The 25,454-nt window shown below is 34.6% G+C and overlaps 1 protein-coding gene across 1 annotated transcript in view; it reads right to left on the bottom strand.

Annotated features, from left to right (window-relative positions):
* The window catches only part of LOC105220130 (putative polypeptide N-acetylgalactosaminyltransferase 9), a 250,015-nt gene that overhangs the window by 19,024 nt on the left and 205,537 nt on the right, over positions 1 to 25,454 (bottom strand). Inside the window, exon 4 of the transcript XR_008472084.1 lies at positions 9,047 to 9,115. The gene's annotated coding sequence lies outside the window, so the exon portion shown is untranslated. The remainder of the gene's footprint in view (positions 1 to 9,046; positions 9,116 to 25,454) is intronic.

A 25,454-nucleotide genomic window follows, 5' to 3' on the forward strand; every position in this document is an offset into this window, starting at 1 on the left:
CGTGTAGCCTGAAGGTGTAGGGTAAATTGGCTGCAATTTATTGTTGGAATTTGCAAATTATTGCAGAATTTCATAATAATTTTAGTTTGAAACTATGCTTTTTGTTCAAATTTTATTATACTCAGCACTTACACACTTAATTGGGTGCTTGGCACATTAAAATTATAAGCTGGTATCAGCGGTTGAATGACCCAGTAGTCGGAATATAAAGTAATATATAGAGTATTAGTAAAGTAAAGTAGTAATTTTATTATTTTAATTCCGACGAATAGTTCACCATTAACTTGTGAAATATTAGTTGCTTTGTAACTAGTACGAATTAAATAAATTTCAACTATTTTAGAAATTTATTAATATGAATATATTTCTTTATGTGGATGTAAATAGTTCTACAGCCACACACTCCCTTTTAAACACTTTTGAGCGCATATTTAATGATTGGCCGTGTATTATTCTTATATAAACCCACGGCTAGCGGCCAGTTCGATTGTTAGTTCAGACATTTCACAGCTGTGGCTGCTTTGCCATGACTGGCCAACAAAAGTGAATGCGCCTGTTCAAATATCCTTTAACGGTTTTCGCATACCTAAATACATACAAAACGTCTAGTGCCTTTATCGCTTCAGTGGTGTCTGCTTGGCACGTGAATATGCGGCAAGGTAGGTCGAAAACCTCAACGAAAGAATTGCGCATTCAGCCATTTAGTGAAATTCCAAAGCGTTTGCATGGCAGCAGAGAGAGATATGGACTAGTGGGTTTGTATGTATATTGTTATTTTTGTATGACCGACGAGCTTAAAGCTCCCAATTCCACACACGAACCACCCTCCACCCCACTACCTCTGTATGCAAATGAGCCATTGACTTTCACCTGAATGGCGCTTGTGTTTCCTCAGTGTTCGAGAAAGCTTTCATAAATATATATCCTTAAATTGCTATGTAAATAGTTCTGTTTATAACAACAACCCCGCAAAACCTATTTATGTTTGCGCTTTGTTTTTTAAAGCAAAATTACAAACGAAACTTCTAGACTCTTGACCTTGACCGGAGAATCAAGGATGTGAAAGGCATTGAATTGTACAACACACACTGTAAGATTGTATAGTCGTAGGAAAAAAATCAATATATGCAGTTAGTGAACACATTTTTTTGTGATGAAGCCTTTAATTAAATGGAAATCGTTAATCACTCATATAGACAATAATAAACTCAGAGATCAGGCCAACAGATACACATAGTAGTGGAATACTTTCCATTTTTTATTAAAGTTTATTATTTTATCATATCAGATTCGTTCTCGAAGTTCTTCATTCAGTACTTACTTATTCTGTGGCAATATCTATATTGAAATTCTAAAGAATATAATTTTAAGTTGTACGAGTATTCCAGCATATAGATAATATACTAGGCTATTTATTAATCTATTTAGAATATCTGCTATCCTAGCAAAAGTAGTTCTTCATAGGTATTAAGAATATCGATTAACGGAATATTTGATAAGATTCTCTACATGTAAATCCATAAAAAAATATTTCAGTTTACTCCGATAAGAAAATCTTTACTTTAAGCCAAGAAAACCTAGTTAACTCTATTCCAGAAAATCCTTACAAAGTCTGGTCATTTTTATGAGGACAATTTTGGAACATTTGCAGTTACTCGCATTTAGCGTTAACCAACAAACCGCTTAGTAATCTCGTCGCGGTCTGTGAATCGCTGGCCTGCGGAAACCGAATTTTTTATCTATTGTGTTTTTAACTTCCACTGGTCTGTCCGATATACGATTTATTCTTCGCACCAGTTGCGTAGGTTAGTGCGATTGGCATTTCATATGGAGAAATAGCGAATAACATTGTTGATATAAATATTGCCCATAGCTTTAATCTTTATACTCTCGCAACCTGTTGCACAGAGTATCATAGTTTTGTTCATATAACGGTTGTTTGTGTCACCAAGAAATAAAAGAGTTAGATATGAAGTTATATATATATAAATGATCAGGGTGACGAGTGGAGTTGAAATCCGGATGTCTGTCCGTCCGTCTGTCCGTCCGTCTGTCCGTCCGTCCGCCCGTGCAAGCGATAACTTGAGTAAAAATTGAGATATCTTAATGAAACTTGGAACACATGTTCCTTGGGACCGTGAGAGGGTTGCTTTCGAAAATGGGCAAAATCGGTCCACTGCCACGCCCACAAAATGGCAAAAACCAAAAACACATAAAGTGTCATAACTAAGCCATAAATAAAGTTATAACAGTAAAATTTGGAATAAAGGATCGCACTAGGAAGGGGCATATTTGGATGTAATTTTTTTGGGGAAGTAGGCGTGGTCCCGCCCCCAAATCGGTTATTTGTATATATCTCGCAAACCAATGAATCTATATAAACCAAACTTTCTGCAGTCGTTTGTTTTAGCCACTTCTTAATACAGAAATCGGATAATAACCACGCCCACCTCCCATACAAAGGTTAGGTTGAAAATTACTAAAAGTGGGTTAACTCACTAACGAAAAACGTCAGAAACACTAAATTTCACACAAAAATTGGCAGATAGAAGATGCACTCAGATCTTTTTACAAAATGGAAAATGGGCGTGGCATCGCCCACTTATGGGTCAAAAACCATATCTCAGGAACTACTCGACCGATTTGAATGAAACTAGGTTTGTAATAGTTTCCTTACCTCCCAATAATATGTTGTGAAAATTGGCCAATTCGCTTCACAACCACGCCTACTTCCTATATACCAGAACTTAGAAGATGATCTGAATCGTTTACTTTACAATATATAAAGTAAGCACTAGTGAAGATATCGGTGCAAAACTTTGTACAAATACTGTATTTATAGTGTGGCAGCCCATTTCTAAAAATCGCCGAAATCGGACCATAGGTTTTCAAGGCCCCATATATCGAACATGAGGACCTCGGTGCTTCTAACCTAATATTATGGTTTCCAACTTTTAATCCACTTTATACAATATATATGACGAATATGTGGGTCAAATTGTGTATTATATAATATTAATTAAGTTAAATAAATAAATTGCGGGAGTTTAAAATGTTCGGTTTCACCCGAACTTAGCCCTTCCTTACTGGTTTTTTTTTTACATACTGTGTGACTATGCAAATAAATACACCTACAACGTTTATCCATTCGCATGGCTGTCAGAGGCAGTGATATATATCTATGCAAAAGTAGCAGCAACAGCAACAACGTAAGTGACAACAAAAACAACGTGTTTTGTTAGCTATGGCCGTTGGCCCCCAGCAACCAGTTGACGAAATTGTTGTCGAATAAGAGCATTTAAATGTGTATGTGCTGCAAGTGTCCCTAAGCGACTACCTACCAGCACCCGCCAACATACACACGCACAAAAGCAGTAGTTGGGGACCATCGAGGCTGACAGCCTTGAAAGGGAGGAAGGGAGTGAAAGAACTTGCGATTTAGCTACTGCGGCTAGTAACGTTTGGCCTTAACACACAACATGCGCGTGGCAAACCCCAAAGCAAAATAAATAAATTCGTTCGAACGCGTAAAATGATCTCTCCGCAAAAAGGCTTCACGACTACTTCCCTTTGTCGCCTACAATGGCACATTTTGTTAGAACATATGAAAAATAGTCGTTCTAGCGTCGTTATATGCATGTATATTAGCAAATTTCACCCGGTAATAGCTTTTGTATCCAGTTGCCGGCGGGATTAAGGGACATTGTGGCAAGGATTGCGGTTTTTTTATGCAAATAAATTGTATGACAGTTTTGAGTTTACTACACATTTTTTCTCTTTTACTAGTTCAATGTTATGTAGAGTTCAAGGTTGTGTTTTTGAGTGAAATGATTTTAAAGGTTTGAAGACCGACAATATAAAAATAATATTTTTCAGTAATATGTGAGGTTTAAATTTGTGACCAAATTAAGAACTGATCCGATTTATATAAAGGACATTTTAAGTTATCAATTTAAGTATACTTATTAGTAGATAATTTCAAAATAAAAAAGTTCACAACTATATATTGATAAAATATCATATATCAACCATTATTTTAGCAAAAGATTTTTAATATATTTATTTTTTATCTTAATTTCAACCTCTGTAGCAAAATATTTTTAAAATAATTTAGATACTTTAATTATTAATCCTGCTATCGAATTCTAGGTTAATCGACTTTTATGTAGTAATTCAATAAGTGGAAATCCTCACGCAAAAAATAATATAAAGCTTAAAGGATTGGCCGAAAACAAATGAAATACACTGACACAATGCACACAAGAAGAAAAAAGCAAATGTGCGCGTGATAGTCCTAAATATTTTGGAAAATATATTTAAATATTTATGTTAAGTATGAAGTAGTTTCTTCGTAATAGTTACGTGACTACGGAGGTAAATGGACATAAAAACATTATAAGCCAATCAGAGCGAATCAAGTTAATAATAATAATAGGAATATTTGAGCAAACATGCAACATAGCTATTAAATTCACACCCTAAAAATTCTGGAAAACATATTAATAATGCAAAGACTGCACCTACTCCTTTGGCTATCCCTATGAAACAGTTATCTTACATACTGAAATGAAAAATCGATTGACACAAAAGTAGAGCAGAGAATATAACTAGAAAACTCAGAAGAATGTCATTTAGTAGTAGTTTGATTGGTTTGAAGAAGAATAATAACAAATACAAATAAAGTCATGTCGAACATATCAGATAGACCCGGAAAAATACGTATAACTGGTAAAGATGTATGAATTAAAATATTCTCTTATTCAAGACCATATTTTCTGGACTCTCACTGCCCCATTTATGACTTCGGAGATGAATTCTTTAAATAGATGAAAACACTGTCCATCTGCCATTAAGGTTCTCATATGAGAGCGGTTTTAGACGCAAATTGCTCCGTCTTAATAATCGAATTCATATAATCCAGTATTTAGTAAAATAAAATATTCTCTTCCAGAAGAGGAAGATTGCATCACGGGTTAAAAAGTTGTTTTTTTTTAAATATAAATAATGAGAAAACATTAGAATCTATATATTTTAGGCATGTAGAGTAAAACACGTATTTCATTCAAGAATGCGCTGATTTATTCGACTCATACTATTATATATTAATTTAAACACTTCAGTGTGAATTTCATGCTCTAAATAATTATAATCAACTGAGAACTGCTACTAGTTATTCAATGCAAAGTAATTTTACGCTTATCAAAGTCGCAAATTAAGGTCGGTTCTATAAATATATATGGTAATCAAATGAATGAATATCTAAAAAAAAATTTAATTATAGCGAAATGAATGGTGCCTTCTCTATAAAAAGCATAAATAAAAAACAATTTGCATACTCGAACTTTCTGTCCATTGAGATGGAAATAGAAGGCATTATTATTGTCCCTTTTCTTTCTCGTACCACCTTCACGCACATACCGATATTTAGGCTGAATGACCATCATACTATACTGAATAAATAGTCGCTATTTTTCGTACATCGCCAAATCCCAGTATGATCTAAAAATTACCATCCGTTCCTCTTCTGTAAATTTTTCAAAACATTTCAGCTTACACTTCTCTGTACATGGAGGTTCCATTTTTCTATCTTTTCGAACTTTTTGACACGTAGGCCTCATTTTGTATTCTTTTCCACTATTTCTTAACTTTTTGTTTACATTCCTTACCCAGTTATTCTCATTTCGTTTACGCTTTACTCCTTTTTTTAGTGGACTCGTTAAGATCATCGGAGTTTCGACACCGGTGATGTTAGCCTCAGAAGTGTCTGATGTCGAATTTGCTTCGCAGTGACTGTTACTGTTCCTGACAATATCGGGTGGAATGTATGTAGTATCACGTACTGAATCGTCATCATCTTCAGAAAATGAGCCTCATTTCATTTCAGCAGAAGACACTGTTGATGTACTTTTTATCTGCCATTCTTTATCATTTCCTTCTTGTTTTTTAAAATCCATTACCACCATTTTGGCAGATCGAGAATTAGATTCCATGATTTTTTTACTGAAAATGACAACAATACTGACATAAATGGAAATGATTCATAGCAAATTATTTATATTAAAAAAATATTTAGAATGTCATAACAGCGAATAGTTCTTTAATGCACTATTGCTGCACTAATACATATTATTTGTAATAGTGTTTTAAAACAAAATATTACTGAAATAAAAATTATATTTTTCTACAAAAACGTCAGAACACTAAAAAACACTGCAAGAATTCACTCAAATTTTTACATACACAACGTCATATCTTAAAATAATGCAATATACACGATAACGAAAGAGATAGAAAAGTGATCTTACCTTTTATTAATATTGTCACAAAACGAAATATGGCACTTTTCTTGAGAACTTAACGATGTTCACTACACAAAAGCCGACGCACAACTGAGATAATACGTTGTTAAAAATAAGACGCAATAGGATATGTAGTTAGAACAAAAGGCTTCTATCGCGATGCTGCGTAAAATGTTAAGACCTTGGATATAACACTTTGTCAGTTGATCAAACATATTATTTCCGATATATTAGTGATGTTAACTCAAAATTTGGATTTTTTGAATTATGACGACGTTGCAGCAAATGAGCGATATGTATGTACATTAACAGCCCTATTCTATGCACTTTACAAATTCAACAAATTTCTAATTTGTAAAAATTTGAAATTTATCAAGCATTTCGTATTCTGTGTCTAAAATAAAAAGCTTTTTTCTTTATAAGTTGTCAAGAAGTAAAATGCTCTTGACAAATAAAATATCCTGTTGTGGATGGGTGTGAAAGTGAATTTGTTGCAATGGAGATATTTTACTTTTGTCGTTATTTCTATACAAAGAGGAAACATATGAACATGTTGATGGCTCGCGGTATTGAGCCGTTTTTATATTAAGAAGTTTATTTTTCCCTTTTTTATATAAAATATTAAGATAATTGAGGGTAACTTTGAGGACATTGTTTTCTCTGTATTACATACGATTACAGCTTCAGCTTTCTGCCAATAATGAACAAAGATTTCGTAGTCCCCAAAAAACTTTTCTGAAGCTAAACATAACTACCAACTAAATCAAAATTGCTTTCCAAATATTTTTAAATATATTATAAAGGACATATGTACATATGTAGATGTATTATATTATATAGTATTCTATGGCTTTGCGGGGACCAAAAGATTAGGGGGATCTGGGAATGGGGTTGTAAAACCAAATCAAAAACTTTGCATCAGGTCCGGGACGCTTCAGTCGATATCTCGACATTAGAATCGGATAGATAGGCTGATAACCGGTCAATCGTAAACCAAACTTGTTAATGAAGCTACAATGAAGAAGGCTCGGTTAAAACAAACACTCATACAAATAACGACTTTATGCATGAAAAATAGGGCCAGATTCGGAGCATGGAATATTTGCGCACTCTCAGAAACTTCACGTCTAGACCAAGAGCAAATTTATTCTGAAATTGAAGTTAAATTACTAACTATTTTGCAACAAAAATTGAAATGTATGTGAAAACGTACTTTATAGAATAATTCAAATAAATTTTTCAATTCATTTCAATATAATTGGACAGAAATCAGCTGTTTCTGTTTACATTATTTTCTTTCCCACACGTGCGGGGAAAAGCTATGCGTACTCAAGCTTTTTATTTTATCAAAATTGTCACAGAATACCAAAAAATTTTTTACTTGATAAAAATTTGAAAAAAATTTCAATGCTTTTGTTATTTTGTCAAGTGCACAGAATAGGGCTGTAAATATGAATGAAAATAAAGAGACCTTGAAAATTCCTAGAGGAATAGCAGTCGAACCAGATGTCAAAGCACACACATGAATCGACTACATTCTGTTGATGTTCCAATTAAAGAAAATGTATAGAGCTCCAAAAGCACACCAGTATCAGTATATTATGCTATTTTACATGTTATTTTCATTTGCACACATCACAAATAATCGACGTACAATGATTTATGACCGTGACATAAGCAGCAGCAGAAGCAAATAAATAAATTGATACGAGTTGGAATGCTAAGCTGACTGGCAGCAAATCTAGCTTTTATGCCTCACAAACTATTTGTAATTGTTGTTGTTATAATAAAATTATAAACTGATAGGCAAAGAATTATAAAGGAATATCGTTTCTGTGGCAGCTTGCGTCGGGTGTGGCAAGTAAGGTTTAAGACGGATTGTAAAAGCCACCAAAGCTAGATTGGCAATTTTTGCCAGACATACAATGGGTGTGCACCATGGATAGCAGGCGTATAACTTAAACCTTTACATATCGAGATAGGTGTCTCTGCCGACATGTTGTACGTATTCTTATGTATTATATTTATTGCACGGTAGCAAGAATTGCGTATTTTATAGCCGAATTGTCATTGCGCATACATCCATGTTATATTTTTTGTTGTTTTATTGCCGGCAGTCGCTACTGAAGCATTTTATTTATTCGGTGGCTTAATTGGCAATCTGTGTAGCCAATATTTAATTTGTGGCCATTGCGCTCATCAGTTGAGCACACATTACAGCGGTAAAAGATGGATGTTGGTTCCGAGCTCAGTTCATTAACCAAGGGATTTAGAGTTATAGTGGGGCTAAGTCAGGAAGGCATTTCTATCCAAGTGCGTAACTACTATACATTTAGTCGTGAGTTCAGTCCCAGTTCTTGTAAAATAATAAAGTAGTTTTCGAACATGTACTTAAAAAACTGATTCATAAAAGAATCGAACAGAAAATAATGCAATTGACGTAGTTGTTCGTTTTCAAGGCAAATACTTTCCAGATGCTTTACACATTTTTTAATAAAAAAAATACATTTATTAAATTTAAATTACATTTCCTGTTCTTAAATTCTGCACTCAATAATACATATTAGGGTTTAAACCAAAAACCGTGATTATTATTTTCAATAGCACATTACCTACCAGTGCAATTTAATACTTTAACCTAATTTCGGTATTTGAATAGTGCTTATTTTTAAATACTTCAATTAATCGTTCTTTCACTGTACTTTTCATTCATTTGTGTCCATAAAATAAGTTTTATCTTTGCTTACCTATTTCCTCCCAGCAAAAAGTATTGTGTTCGTCTGCAATCAAATGAGTAACAGCACTTCGCACGTTATCTGAAATTGAAACAAAATAATAGAAAAACACTTGAGAATTTAATTAAACTCAAATTCAACGAATTTCAACGAAAACTTGATTTGTTCACTTGATTGAAAATGTTGAGTATAATCAAGGCAATCGTAGCCATAAACTAGAGTAAGAGCCGAAATGCATATATCTATGTATGTGTGAGTGTGATCTTGTAGGTAATCAACACATAGTTAATTAAAATGAAAATCTGTAGAAAACAAAAACATATTTAAGGCAGCCGAAAAAATATATTGAAGGTGAAAAGGTATTAATTGAATATCTTTTTTTATGTTTGCATGTAGATAGGCTTAAGTCAAGATGATACGTTGAAAGTCATCTAACTGCTAAATATTAAATAGGCTGGTAAAATTTAAAAGAATTTATATAGAATATAATTTAAGTATACACTTACTAAATACTCGTAACTGAATTCGACTTATGAAACTTTTTTGTTAATTTATAGAGCAATTGTTTTAAAAGAAACCAGGGCTTAAGTCAGCGAGCAGAGAAGTAGCGAATAGAACATTGTTATAAGAAGAAAATGTAACGGGTTGTTGCTCAAACTATTAGTTTATGGGAGAGTTTGACACTTTGAAGTAGTTGAATTTTCCATATATTTCAGTCACATACTTATTGTCTACAATTCTTATTCAGCTTATACATTATTTTTTATCGATACTTTGTTTCCGATATTTGCAAAAACTACAGATTATGGGAAATAAATTTAGCAAAAGAGAGAGAGAGATAATTTAGGGAACCTAATTAAAGGGAACTTAATTTCAGTTGGAGTGTAGTTTAGATAATTTTATTAATTTTAGAGTTAGAGATAAATTTATAATTATAAAATATTATTCATCGTCATATTTCATTATTTTCTAAAAATTATAAATTCCATAAACAAACAAAAAAAATATTATTTTTTATTCAACATTTTCAATATCAATTTAATCTCCATTAATTCAATATCTCACGACTTTCATTAAAAACTTATATATATATATTTGGCGTAGGAACCGCTTTAAGCGATTATAGCCGAATCCACCAGAGCGCGCCACTCATTCCTCCTTTTTGCTTTTTGGCGCCAACTGGAAACACCAAGTGAAGCCAGGTCACTTTGCACTTGGTCCTTCCATCGGAGTGGAGGTCTCCCTCTTCCTCAGCTTCCTCCAGCGGGTACTGCATCGAATACTTTCAGAGCTGGAGCACTTTCATCCATTCGAACAACATGTCCTAGCCAGCGTAGCCGCTGTCTTTTTATTCGCTGAACTATGTCAATGTCGTCGTATAAATCGTACAGCTCATCGTTCCATCGTCTGCAGTATTCGTCGTTGCCAATGTTTAGAGGACCATAAATCTTGCGCAAAACCTTTCTCTCGAAAACCCCAAGAGTCGTCTCATCGGATGTTGTCATCGTCCACGCTTCAGCGCCATACATCAGGACGGGAATAATGAGCGACTTATAGAGTTTGATTTTGGTTCGTCGAGAGAGGACTTTACTTTTCAATTGCCTACTCAGTCCAAATTAGCACCTGTTGGCAAGAGTGATTCTGCGTTGGATTTCAAGGCTGACATTGTTGGTGTTGTTAATGCTGGTTCCCAAATAAACGAAATTATCTACAACTTCAAAGTTATGACTGTCAACAGTGACGTGGTCAACCAAGACGCGAGTGCGCTGACTGTTTGTTTGATGACAGGAGATATTTCGTCTTGTCCTCATTCACCACCAGACCCATACGCTTCGCTTCTTTATCTAGTCTGGAAAACGCAGAACAAACGGCGCGGTTGTTGCTTCCGATGATATCAATATCATCCGATGATATCAATATCATCGGAATACACCAGGAGCTGTACACTCTTGTAGAAGATTGTACCCTCTCTATTTAGCTCTGCAGCTCGTATTATTTTTTCCAGCAATAGATTGAAGAAGTCGCACGATAGTGAGTCACCCTGTCTGAAGCCTCGTTTGGTATCGAACGGCTCGGAGAGGTCCTTCCCGATCCTGACGGAGCTTTTGGTATTGCTCAACGTCAGCTTACATAGCCGTATTAGTTTTGCAGGGATTCCAAATTCAGACATCGCGGCATAAAGGCAGCTCCTTTTCGTGCTATCGAAGGCAGCTTTAAAATCGATAAAAAGGTGGTGAGTATCGATTCTTCTCTCTCGGGTCTTTTCCAAGATTTGGCGCATCGTGAATATCTGGTCCATTGTAGATTTTTCAGGTCTAAAGCCAGTTTCTCATCCGAGGCTCGGTGTTTGTTTTCATTGGGGAGATTTTTTTATGTGGTGGGTCCCAAGCCCTACGCACAACCGCAGAAGCGGGCTTCACCTTCTCACTTTAGCTCGCCTCCAAACGGATGTCTGTTAGCTATCCAGGGGATACTTGGTCTAAAACCGGAAGTCGTGAGCTGCTGGAGTCATATGCAAAAGAATCGTTCCTGGCCACTCCCAAGTGAATGGCAATCAGAAACTTTCCTCACTTGCGTGAACTTCTATATATGACCCCATCCCCCAACTTAATTATGTTTTTTTCTATGATTTATTGCTCCGACCTTTACTGGCAAATATTTCTTATTCCTCTTTACTTTTTTCTCTCAACTACAATAGATTATGAATGAGTTTAATGAAGGTTAGTTAGAGAGGAATCAAAGATTCATTTCTCTTCTTTATAATTCGTTTATTAGAATTAGCAAGCAATTAACGTTCAAATAATTATTTGTTTACATACACTTTATATTTGTATATAATAAATGATAAGATACACATCATTAAAATAATAATAAATAGGTGGATTGGATGTTTTGAACGAAGAATTTTAATAACATATGAAAACGATATTAAATAAGTAAAAAAATCTAAAAAATTTAATTTAAATATCGACTTAAAGATTTTATTGGTATTATAAGAAAATATATAAAGACACCTTTGAGACATCAGATAAGTTCATACTCCTGATTTTTCTTTTCACACCTACTTCTTATTTTGAACCACAGAAATTTATTTTAGCCTCGCAAGTCCTCATTTTTTGAGGAGCCTGATATGAAGAAACTAAAATTAGGCATTATAAGACCTTCATTTCTACCACATTTCCATCATTTTAACTTTTTCTATTACTCATAAGCTGAAGAAAATGTATGTGTGTGTTACCTCAGTGAATTTTCGCAACATCTTACTAACTACTGTCTTACATCGCCTCTGTCGTTTGGCATCATCGCGTCAATTTGTTTCTATGACTTTGCAACTCATTTGCATTTTAACGTGTTTCCAAAAACTTGTTTGTCCATATACATATATTTTGACTTCATCTCATCATGGTCGCGTGCATGAAGATTTTGTTTTCGGTTTTTTATTGTTTTTTGTCTTCTTGCTATTTAAGGCGACATGACTATAACTTTATGGAATTTCTAATAGGAAATATGCTAATTCGAACAAAATTACTCCTCATCTTGCTTACCAACTCGGAGTAAAATAAATTATGAATTTGTAAACACTTTGGGGTAAGAAATTGCAAAAATTTTATTTTAAAAGATCATATGCTGGTAATCGAAAATTAATTATAATATAAATTTAAGAAATAATGTCCAGCCTTAATCTGCATACAACATTTTATAAAAATAATAAAAACCACCAAAAATAACTCAATTCTTGTATGTTTTAACGAAAATTTCTATAACTCGAAGTGTTTTTGTGGATTATGGTAATTAGAGTTAGGAAAGTTCAACTGTATTTTAAATCTTTTTCAAATGCGAAAAATTCTTAACACTTTTCGGTCGGAACATCTATGTATCTGTTCATATTTCGTTATGGAGAAAAATCAATCAATAAAATGATTTGTCAAAACTGTGCGCTTTCAACAGTGCCGCCATTTTTTCTTCAATATTAAGAAGGCAGTAGCATTAAATAATAATGAACAATATATTACCAAATACAAAAGTAATGACAGGCAAAAATTCGTTTCGCATAAAAAACGCGTCTTTTGCAAATATCGCAGGCGCCACCCACAGTAGGCAGTCAATAAAAGCTATTAGGCAAACTTAGACAATAAACTTTAAGAGACTTAAATGAAGCAGCACTCTAAACAATCTTTATGGAAATATCTACATATATTTTATATATAGTTTGTATCAGGTATATATAGCATATTTGTAGTTATGTATATGACTGAATAAAAACAACTATAATAAATTATATAAATATTATGCACATCATCATTGCCCAACGCCATATTATATACTTTGGAAGAGCCTAGTCATCGCCTTTGGCGTCAAAATACCGCAAACGTCGCTGCTTTCTTAGCTTGAGTGCGTATGTATGTGTGGCGGGCTGAGCGGGTGCAAGCCGACTAGTAAGTATATTAAATATTATTATCAACATTAAACAATTTAACACGCCTACCATGAGGTCGGCAAAGCGACAAGCCAACGGTGAGCAAGTGGCATATATGAGAGAGTATGTGTGTAAGCATACTGCCAGGCGTATGAGCGTCGAGATGGACAGCGTTCATGCTGCGCGGTGACCAACAATAAAATTGCGGCAAAACAGATTAAATAATGGAACTCATCAATGTTTTATAATTTTTGTTATGTGTGTTATTATTTTCCTCTCGCTCTTTTTCGCATAGTCAACTGAGTAAATTTGTGAGTGCGTGCGTGTATCTGGTGCTTTTATGAACTTTGCCGCAAAGTAGGAGTCTGCAGCCGCACTAATATGGTTGTCGTTGCCAGTTTGCTAGTCACTTTAAAGCGTTTTTAGCATTTAAACGCAAGTGGCAGCCCTCCTGTGTACATGTCCAGCAACTTTTTTTTTTAATTTTTGCTTAAAGTGTATATCATAATCCAGCCGATCCAATCGTGAGGCTTCCTCATTAATCTCACTCGCAGCCTCGAACTGTGCTGGTGCCTCGAGCTACTCCATGAAAACTTTATTCTTTCATATTGCTTTTTGTTCTTGCTCTTCTAAGTGCTTTTTCGTTTTCATTTTCGCAACTTTAATGCTTTGCTTGGGTGCGATTAATAGCTTTTGAGGTGTTGCAGCCGTTGTTGTTTTTATTTTCCATAGAATTATAAATTCGCTGAAGGTCGAATATGTTTTTGATGTGTGTAATATGTGTTGTAGGCGTGCAATAATTGATACGCGCTTTGGCAGTTTAATGAGCAGTGATTATGCTTCGTAATTAATGATTTTGGCTAGAAAAAGTGGGCGTTCATAGGTACAAGTCTTCAAAATTTTATATTGCTTTGCTTGACGTGTATGGTAAAGCAAGAAAAAGGAGACGAAAAGAAAGTGATTTTGGTTTCAGAATAGCGCATGATTCCAAAATTTTCGGAGTAGCACATTTTGCGGAGTTATTTTAAAAACCATTGAGACTTTAATTTCAAAGCTGTAGACTTTTGGACAAAAATAAATTTTCCGAATTTTCCCAACCATTCGAATGGACAAAATTTTTAAAATTAATTAATTTCGGAGTTACTTTTTGACTCTTTTAACTTTTAAAATAAAATACTTTTCGCTGTTTTTTTTTAAATCGACTTTCGGACTAATATCAGATATAGAATATAAAATAATGGGAAAACTAATTTTTTTCTTTCAAATAACTAATTTTCGGAGTTAAGCAAATTTTTAAAATTTTGTTGAAACTATGACATAGAACTAAATTAAAAAATAAGTATGAAATCTTAATCATCAAATGCGGAGCAAAAATTAAGCCAATTCATGTAGAATTGTTCTGAACGCTAAAATACTTTCGGAGTAGATTTGTACATAAATTAAAAAAGAAAAGTTTTATGAGAAAAAATATCGAAAAAAGTATTTTCGGATTGCCTTAAGAGATTAAATGCATCTCTTCTCTTTTACGTTTCAAGATAAAATAAAAGCAAGTAAGGAAGGGCTAAGTTAGAGTGTAACCGAACTTTTTATACTCTCGCAATTTATTTATTTAACTTTATTTATATTATGTAATACACAATTTGACCCACATATTCGTCATATATATTGTATAAAGTCCATTGAAAGTTGGAAACCATAATATTAGACTAGAAGCACCGAGGTTCTCGTGTTCGATATATGGGGCCTTAAAAACCTATGGTCCGATTTCGGCGATTTTTGGGGGTGCCACACTATTAACATAGTATTTGTGCATAGTTCTGCACCGATATCTTCACTAGTGCTTACTTTATATATTGTAAAGTAAACGATTCAGATCGTCTTCAAAGTTCTGGTATATAGGAAGTAGGCGTGGTTGTGAAGTGATTTGGCCTATTTTCACAACATATCATGGGGATGTAAGGAAACTATTACAAACCAAGTTTCATTGAAATTGGTCGAGTGGTTCCTGAGATATGATTTTTGACCCATAAGTGGGCGACGCCACGCCCCTTTTCCATTTTGTTAAAAAACTGAGTGCAGCTTTCATCTGTCATTTTTTATGTGAAATAGTGTTTCCGACGTTTTTCGTTATTGAGTTAACCCACTTTTAGTAATTTTCAACCTAACTTTTGTATGTGAGGTGGGCGTGGTTATTATCCGATTTCTTTCATTTTGCAAGTATTAGCAAGTGGCTAAAAAAAACGACTGCAGAAAGTTTGGTTTATATAGCTCTATTGGTTTGCGAGATACGTACAAAAAACTTAGTAGGGGGCGGGGCCACGCCCACTTCCCCAAAAAAATTACATCCAAATATACCCCTTCATAGTGCGATCTTTCATACCAAATTTTATTTCCATAGCTTTATTTATGGCTTAGTTATGGCACTTTATGTGTTTTCGGTTTTCGCCATTTTGTGGGCGTGGCAGTGGTCCGATTTTGCTCATTTTCGAAAGCAACCTTCCTATGGTGCCAAGTTTCATCAAGATATCTTAATTTTTACTCAAGTTACAGCTTGCACAGACGGGCGGACGGACAGACAGACATTCGGATTTGAACTCCACTCTTCACCCTGATCACTTTGGTATATATAACCCTATATCTAACTCGTTTAGTTTTGGGTGTTACAAACAACCGTTATGTGAACAAAACTATAATACTCTCTTTAGCAACTTTTGTTGCGAGAGTATAAAAAACAGATATATATATATATGTTTTTTATATATACTAGCAGACCCGGCCACACGTTGTTGTGGCTAAGGTATACATTAAATTAAGTTGGTCCAATCTTGGCTTCGGCGACGTTATTGATTACTCGAGGTCGATTTGTGTTACGCAGCATGATGACAACTCACACTACTTTTAATTGCAAAGTGAGTGGTGATAGTACAGGCATTTTATATAGTTTGGGATAATTGACTACGTCATCCTGGTTTGTAGCTGTGTCAACTCTCCTGGACCGAAATTCTAAATTGTCGCATTAAGATCATCGATATCTTTGTTTTTTTACCATCAATATAGGTCATTCAATAAGTCATTTATGGTTATCATATTGAGGTTTCATGTCAGGAAAACTTCTCTTTCAAGTCAATGAAGAGACAGAAATCTGTTGGAAATGCTATTAATCCATCGAGGTATCAACTGCGACCCTACCATTTCCAATTGCTTCTACAATCGCAATTTGATATTGTTGCAAAAACACTCAAATGTTAGTTGTTAATTGGCGGTACTTTATGTGTCGCCACAAATTAAATGACTTTAGGCTTGCGATTAGCCCGTCAGTAACAGTTGATCCAGGAATAATTGGAAGAGTCTGGCGTAAATCACCTGTTAACAGAATCCTGGCTCCACCAAAAACGTTTATCGACAATCAAGATCTTTTAAGGGGTTATATACAGTTAGAATTTTCAAAAAATCGATTTTTTTTTTTATTTCATTTTCTTAATGTACATATATTTAAGACTACACACAGAAATTTTCCTATCGTTCCGGTGAATATTTTCAAAGTTACAAGCAAATGAAAAATTTGAAAAGGCGTTTCTGAGTGCTTGGAAGTACTAGGTCCAAACTTTAAACGCGTTTTTCTCAAAATGGTGTTTTCAAAGTCTGTGACCAACATTACTCGAAAACGGCTAGACCGATTAGTCTCAAATTTTAATACGACCTTCTTAAATATAGTTTTTATTAATTAATCAAAGATTTTTTCTCTCCGATAAATATTTTTTTTTTTAAAAACAATTTAAGACCGAAATTTCGGTGAAGAATCGATTTTTTTTTTTTTTTTGAGAAACCGCCATTTTGTCAAAAAATTTTATTTTGCTTATTCCTTCGATTAATTAGTAGATTTAACATTATTTTAACGAAATCTGTTTAGTTTTTTAATATCGGATGATCCAGTTCCGAGATATAGTGGTCACCGCAAAACGTCTTTTTTGAGAGGAGCTCCTGGAGATCAGCTGTAGCTCTTTTTCAAATAAATATTTTTACTAGTACTAAGTCTTAAAATACAGTTAAAAGATACCATAATAATGTATAAATTTTTGGATCAATAAATTAAAAAGTTTTTTTCAGAAAAAATTCTGGAAAATTCACTTTTTTTCGGCCGTCTAACTGTATATAACCCCTTAAAGTCCTGTGCAGTACCTCCAGCGACTTCTTGAATATTTGGAAAATCTTCGTTATAGCGCTATTTTTGGCGATTTTGCCGACTGGTGTTTCGCAATTGCAAATGAATTTAGGAGTAATTTCAAGGCCGAATGTGCCGTTTGTTTGCCTACTAACAGGTGCCAAGTTACTCCTATTCCCGTTAACCTTGGTGGTGAAAATGAGTGAAATTGGTTCTGGAATCACATCAGCCCTTATATACTAACGGGTGATTTTTTTGAGGTTAGGATTTTCATGCATTAGTATTTGACAGATCACGTGGGATTTCAGACATGGTGTCAAAGAGAAAGATGCTCAGTATGCTTTGACATTTCATCATGAATAGACTTACTAACGAGCAACGCTTGCAAATCATTGAATTTTATTACCAAAATCAGTGTTCGGTTCGAAATGTGTTTCGCGCTTTACGTCCGATTTATGGTCTACATAATCGACCAAGTGAGCAAACAATTAATGCGATTGTGACCAAGTTTCGCACTCAGTTTACTTTATTGGACATTAAACCAACCACACGAATGCGTACAGTGCGTACAGAAGAGAATATTGCGTCTGTTTCTGAGAGTGTGGCTGAAGACCGTGAAATGTCGATTCGTCGCCGTTCGCAGCAATTGGGTTTGTGTTATTCGACCACATGGAAGATTTTACGCAAAGATCTTGGTGTAAAACCGTATAAAATACAGCTCGGGCCCTAGAAAAGTTGGCAGAAAATCCGCTTTTTTATCGACAAATTTTGTTCAGCGATGAGGCTCATTTCTGGTTGAATGGCTACGTAAATAAGCAAAATTGCCGCATTTGGGGTGAAGAGCAACCAGAAGCCGTTCAAGAACTGCCCATGCATCCCGAAAAATGCACTGTTTGGTGTGGTTTGTACGCTGGTGGAATCATTGGACCGTATTTTTTCAAAGATGCTGTTGGACGCAACGTTACGGTGAATGGCGATCGCTATCGTTCGATGCTAACAAACTTTTTGTTGCCAAAAATGGAAGAACTGAACTTGGTTGACATGTGGTTTCAACAAGATGGCGCTACATGCCACACAGCTCGCGATTCTATGGCCATTTTGAGGGAAAACTTCGGAGAACAATTCATCTCAAGAAATGGACCCGTAAGTTGGCCACCAAGATCATGCGATTTAACGCCTTTAGACTATTTTTTGTGGGGCTACGTCAAGTCTAAAGTCTACAGAAATAAGCCAGCAACTATTCCAGCTTTGGAAGACAACATTTCCGAAGAAATTCGGGCTATTCCGGCCGAAATGCTCGAAAAAGTTGCCCAAAATTGGACTTTCCGAATGGACCACCTAAGACGCAGCCGCGGTCAACATTTAAATGAAATTATCTTCAAAAAGTAAATGTCATGAACCAATCTAACGTTTCAAATAAAGAACCGATGAGATTTTGCAAATTTTATGCGTTTTTTTTTTTTTAAAAAAGTTATCAAGCTCTTAAAAAATCACCCTTTATATGTTATGATTTTCTATGGGACTCTATGCCGAATATATATGTAGGTCATATTGTGTGTTATCTTAATAAAATTACATCAATAAATTGCGAGAGTGTAAAATGTTCGGTTGGACGTGAACTTAGCCTTTCCTTAGTTTTTACAAATTGTTTTGGACTATCGACACAACCTTATACAATTGAACAATAACAAAAATATTGTAACAAAGCAACAATGACAACCTTCAAAATATTATTTTTTTGTTTTCTCTTTTTATATTTTTCTTGTCAACTCGAATAACATTCTCTTATTGATATCTTTCTCGCAATTTTTCCATATTTACTAACTTTCTAATCTTTTTCTGGCCTTACACGGTTTCAGAGGAGTTCAATAACGTACACCGTGACACGAGAATTTTATATATTAGATATTTTTTTTTTTGGAATTTTTATCATCATTATCATCGCTTCTTTCTAAAACACCCAAACAACTTCAAAAGGAAAGATAAATCAAATGTTTGATCACAAATTTCACATCATCCGACAATTTATGCAATCATCACTTCAATTATTTTTTCACCATAGCTCAATGAAAGGCGGTCTCTTGTCCACGAGCACCGTTCATTGTTATGAATGATTAATGATTTTTTCTGACGTTAAGTGCATTTTTCAAATCAAAATACTCTGCTTGCCACAAAATAAAATATCAGATGATTGGTGGATGGTGCAACAGCCACATGGTGCATGCGGCATGCCACGAAGTATCACGAAATATGTGATATAATGATGATGCAGATGGCAGCAAAGACCTGCCGCTGAACGACTTGCAAATAGTTTTTCTTTTATATATAAAAAAGCAACGCCGACAATAATGCAAAACTGTAAAATGTTTCTCGCTGATTTTTTCTTTGGATACAAACTCCAATCTCATTCAAAACGTCGTACCAAAAGCGACGGTAGCCATGGAAGATGCGCCGCATCACAACCGAAAAGTTGAATGCAATAATTCAATGTGCAGTCGTGGTTGTCTTACAGATTCTCTCGGCGCAGCTACCTTCCACCTTCGGTTAACAAGCAAAAATACGCTCTTTCATTGTGTTGGGAAGCGCATAATTGTTGAAGATGCCTCAGTGTCTATGAAGATGCTGCCGTCAACGAAAACGAAAAGTTGTGCATAAGAAGAAAACGAAATCATGCCGCAAGCAAGCAACTCCAACTGCTGGTCAAGTTGAATAACTAAAAGACTTTATTATTGTTGCTGCAGGCGCCTATAACTCCCGCAGTTTAGCTGCACTGCGGTTCATTGAATTTATTCTGTATAGGCGGGCAACTGAATAAATTTGTATGTATATAAATAGGTATGTTTAGACATAAATTCAATTTTAACTATGTATTTTTATTTTTTTTTCAATCTGCTACATAATGCTTGCAATAACTACATTTATTTATGAATTATGAGTTTATATTGGTTGCTATAAAAGTTGGTTATTTTTAGCCACGCTTTTCATGGGGCCAAACCCAAGGATGAAACCAATTTAAATTCACAATCCCGTCATAAATTTAGAATTTCCGATGGTGTACGCAACAATGCATTGTGAATTTTAAGCGGTTTTGTTTGCGCAAGTTAGAACAAAGTGAATCCTTAATTTTCGGAGGCAACTCCAAATTCTCGGAGTACATATATTTTTGAGGCTAGTTATAACTGACGTGCTTTTCTGTAACAGTCGGAGTCGCAGTTTTAGTTAAATTATTTATATTAAATATTATTTCAAATAACTGTAATAGAAGTTGAGCGCATTTTTATATTCGCATTAAAAAAATTATTCCGAAAACTTTCGGCGTAACAAATTGTTTTCAGAATTTTCGATAAATTATCGAATCGAAGAAACAACTGGTATTATAACATAAAATAATTAAGATTCTGATTACCTCATTTTGAAACACTCATACAAATACAAGAGGGCTTACTCATTTAGAGAAGAGTAATACAGTGAAAGATGGAAGCAAAAATAAGATTTGTAAAAAAATAGAATAATTATAAAACCTATAAGAGATATAAAACCATTAAATGAGTAAGTCAGAATAACCGAATTCGTTTACTGTGAATCTGATAAATTTACTGTAACCATATTAACTGCAAACAAAGACAACAAACGATTCCTAACCGAAATGTATTTTCAAATCACACGAGAATACCATTACAACAATCACACAATGAAGCTTAACAATACCACATAGCCCTACAAATTCCAGGAGTTGCTGACAATTTCATGCCTTGCCAAACACAATTTCAAACTCTTACAGATAATTGGTTACTGAATGATGCTTGAATAGATATGCTGTAAACATATGTATCTATATAAGAAACACTTTAGCTTATGACTATTTTTTAATGTTATAAGTGGCTGTCTGACCACAGCACCAAATCGAGCTTTACTTAAGCACCTAAATTGTTGCATGCTTCAAACAGCAAATGAGCATGTAAAAAGGATGAGTAGCAAATGAGCACAAGGATCATTCTGGTTGAGCCACATGAATTTGTGTGTGACGGACAACAAAGTTGACAAAACGTAAGATGAAAATATTGCGGGCAACATTTTTAGAGATAACTTACAAAAAAATTAGAGAATTATTTGTTATGATTCACCGGCTGGTGCAAAGGATGTACAAATTACAAATAGAGCTTCAAAACAGCTGTGAGAGAGATAGACCGATTTCCACTCCAATGTCCTTTATCGATTTTTAACAGCGGCGCTGTTAGAGTCAGCCAATTCAGTTGGCTTCGCAGTCTGACATTGACTGACATAACATAACTCAGGTATAAAAAAGTGCAAAAAAACGTGGAGAGTGGGCAGAGAAGCTAAACATGCCGAAAAATAACAGCAGACACATTCAGTTGCTGACAGTTTACAGCGCTGCTCTAAAAATGCAACAGAAACAAATTTAATATTTGATAGTCTTATTACATTTCTTATTACGAATGAGAGACCAAAAGCAATTGCTCTGACAGATAAACCAGCATAAAATGTTGCATCGGCTGTTCAAGCGCCATGTAAAGTATACATATAAACATACCTTTAATGTCTTATGCGCCACTGGCCTCAGGAAAATAGAATGATGAGTAGAAACATGTACTTCACGGAGGTTGTATGTGTCATGCTGAAGACAAAAGTGATAAACATACCAAACACGGAAACTCCACGAAAATTCCGTTGTAAATGTTTTTATTTATTCTCTATTTTTTATTTTTTCCCACTTTTTTCTTCGAACTTTTTTAATTTGATTACACAGACAGTTTTATTGTTTGATAGATAAGCTTTAAATTAGCTACGTTGAATTAATTTCAAGATATATGAATATTTGAAAGGCAAAAAGTCGCTCCACGGAAATTTTTCCCCTTTAATTATTAATATAGCACTTATATAATAGAAACCAATGCTAATCCATTCCGCTGCTCACATTCTTTAACCTCAATATTTAATTTTTATAATTTTTTCTGGCATGCACAAATTACATTTTCACTGATAAACGATTTAATTTTTGTTGAACCATTATTCTACGTAAATCGAGTTATAAATAGTCAAAAAATTGCGCTCTCATATTGTTTGCGGTTGATTTCATATCAGTTCCGATTCATCCATACCAGAGAGCTGCAACGGGTATATCATTTTCGTGCACACTCGAATGTCCAGTCTGATTTTGTTTTACAGTATGAATACATGTATTGATCGCTAGGAGACATGTTCAAAACGAACTAGCCTTTCGCGACACTCGAACCACAAGCATATATGCTTGTTTTAACAGAGTGCCGAGTTGACACTCGTTTGTAAACGAGCTGGAACTCTAACCCGATCGTATAGAATGTGATCGAGTTACACACGAGTATGCACAAAATTTGACAATATGTATGTATGTAATTGACAGTCATGCTATTATTGCGTAGTGATTGTCAACGATTAGTGGTTTTGTTTGTTTAGTTAACTTTTTATAATTTATAATGACAACAATAGAAAATTCGGGTTGTGAGAATATTTCCAATGGCAAACACCTTGAAATTTATGATTTAAAAAAAATTAAAATATTTAAGTGCAATGAAATGTTTGGTTTATATTTATGATTTGTTAATTAATAAATAAAATAAGTTTTGATTGAATTCTATTCTTAATTCAATTATTCTTTTTTAATATGTACTATGTACGTATTCAAATTATTCATCCAAAAAAGCTAAGATAGAACGCGACATCCCGACGCCAACATTCATACATACATATGTGTGATCACAATCAACACATGCACGACACACCCGAAAATATAATATACATAAAATCCGAGTTTGCTGCTCGAAGATAGGAGCGTCGTGATTGTTCGTTTGCGTTATTTTCGCTTCGGGTTCCAAACTCGATCGAACACGTGTTTGAAGAGTGTTACCACACACCCGTATCGAATTTAAGCTAATGTGATTGAACACACTCGGACATACCCGAAGCTGTTCTCTGATACCTACCACAGCGGATGGCCAAGACATTTAGATTACCATATTAGATGACAATAGACTTTTATTTATATTCACACACACACGTACATACTTTATTCAGCGTTTTTTTTTTTATCCGCTTTTCCGCCAGACGCATTGCATGTTTTCTCCCACGAATTCGCGTCGCACGCAATCTTCAGAAAAATGTGCGATGCTTTGCAGCACTTTATGAAAATTATTTCGTTAATTTCTTTTTTTCTTCTCTTTTCGCTTTTCCTCGCTACACACAATACACTCGCGCTACGCTCTTCAATAGCCAATGCGATATAAAATTATAAAATGACATAATAAAATTCACCATTTTTTATGTAAATATGTATATTAAGTGATTTTTTGTTAACCCTAACTATGTACTTCCAGTAAATAAGCACGACATGCACGAAAAAATTAATAAGAAAAAATAACAGAAAATAAAAACAAAATATCAAACCATACATTTTTTTCATAACCCAAAAAAGCCTTTTTTCGATCTTTCATCACTATGGTTTACCATTTATTTATTTATTTTTACACATATTCCACCTTTCCGATATAATTTTTGTTTTTGTTGCAACGCGATAACAGGACGACAATCATCGCTGTATTTTGAACAACGAACGAATAACGGCGAAATGAAGACTGGACTGCGTGCGCGCCTCCAAAGGTAACCAAACTGCAAAAGCACAGTCAACAGACTAGCAAAGTCAGAAGTAGCAGCGCAAAATTTATTTGAAAAAGCACAGCAAGCAGCGCAAGACGCAGTAGAGGAAGGATCAGTTGTTCGGTTGGGTTGAGGGTTGGGGCGAAACATGTTCGATTGCTATGAAGCAACATTTTGTTGGGGGAGCCAAGTGTTTGTGTGAGCGATTTCAGAGGTATTGTGATTTATTTTTTTAATCATATTGGTAATGAAAAGTAATTAACGATGCATTACATTTCATAGAATTTATTGAGTAAAACACAGTGGATTCTAAAAGTTCCCCAGTGTTAAAGTCGACCGATTCTTTGATTATTAAAATTTTTCGCTTTTTATCTCAAACTTTTTTTCTTGTCTTATTCTACTTTGTTAAGGCATATGAGCGTGCACCTACAATGAGTCTTCCCCATTGGGGTTCCAATACAAGTGATCGCACAGACAATTTCGGTCATTCAATTTTATTCAGCGGCCTGCTTCACTTCCTCTGCGTCTACTCAGATAGTCATATTCTAGTTGGTGCGCCGCTGAGTTGTCATTGTGTTTTCAATTCGGTTGCCGCGCATGGTTGTCACTATTGTTAATTCTGTTGTCACAATTGTTCTTAGTACGTGTTGCTGCTACTATTTTGTTCTTTATTACAAGTACCGATCGTCTGCTGTTAACTAACTCCTGTTTCCGCACCTTGTACTCCTTCATCTGTTCCCTTTCTTGTCATGGCGAGCTTATACCCGAGGGTCACTGGTTCGAAAATATTCGACAGCAAAAGTTTGGTTACATTAATTGAATGATAATTGCAATTTGTATTCCAACGAAGCCCTGGATTCTAGATGCAACAGATGCAAGACAAAACTTTAGTTTCTATCACCTAGATTATGGATCCTTTGTTTCATATGTCATCCACATAGTCAAAAGATAAATTTCAATAGGATTCTTGTGATGGAGTAAATAAATGTAGTTTGCGTTCGTACCTCAACTACCTTACACGTTATGAGTGTTTTGTTTTTGTTATCGTAGATATCCTGCTGATTTCACTGTTATTGCAGTACTTGCGTGTTGTTGCTGCTATTGTTATTCTGTTGTCATGTAGCTTCCGAATCAATTCAATTGTTTTCGCCAATTTTACAGTATTGAATTTCTTCCATGTCTTCGCCACA

Source organism: Zeugodacus cucurbitae, chromosome 6, assembly GCF_028554725.1.
Source record: "Zeugodacus cucurbitae isolate PBARC_wt_2022May chromosome 6, idZeuCucr1.2, whole genome shotgun sequence".
In the NCBI taxonomy this organism is placed as follows: Eukaryota; Metazoa; Arthropoda; class Insecta; order Diptera; family Tephritidae; genus Zeugodacus; species Zeugodacus cucurbitae.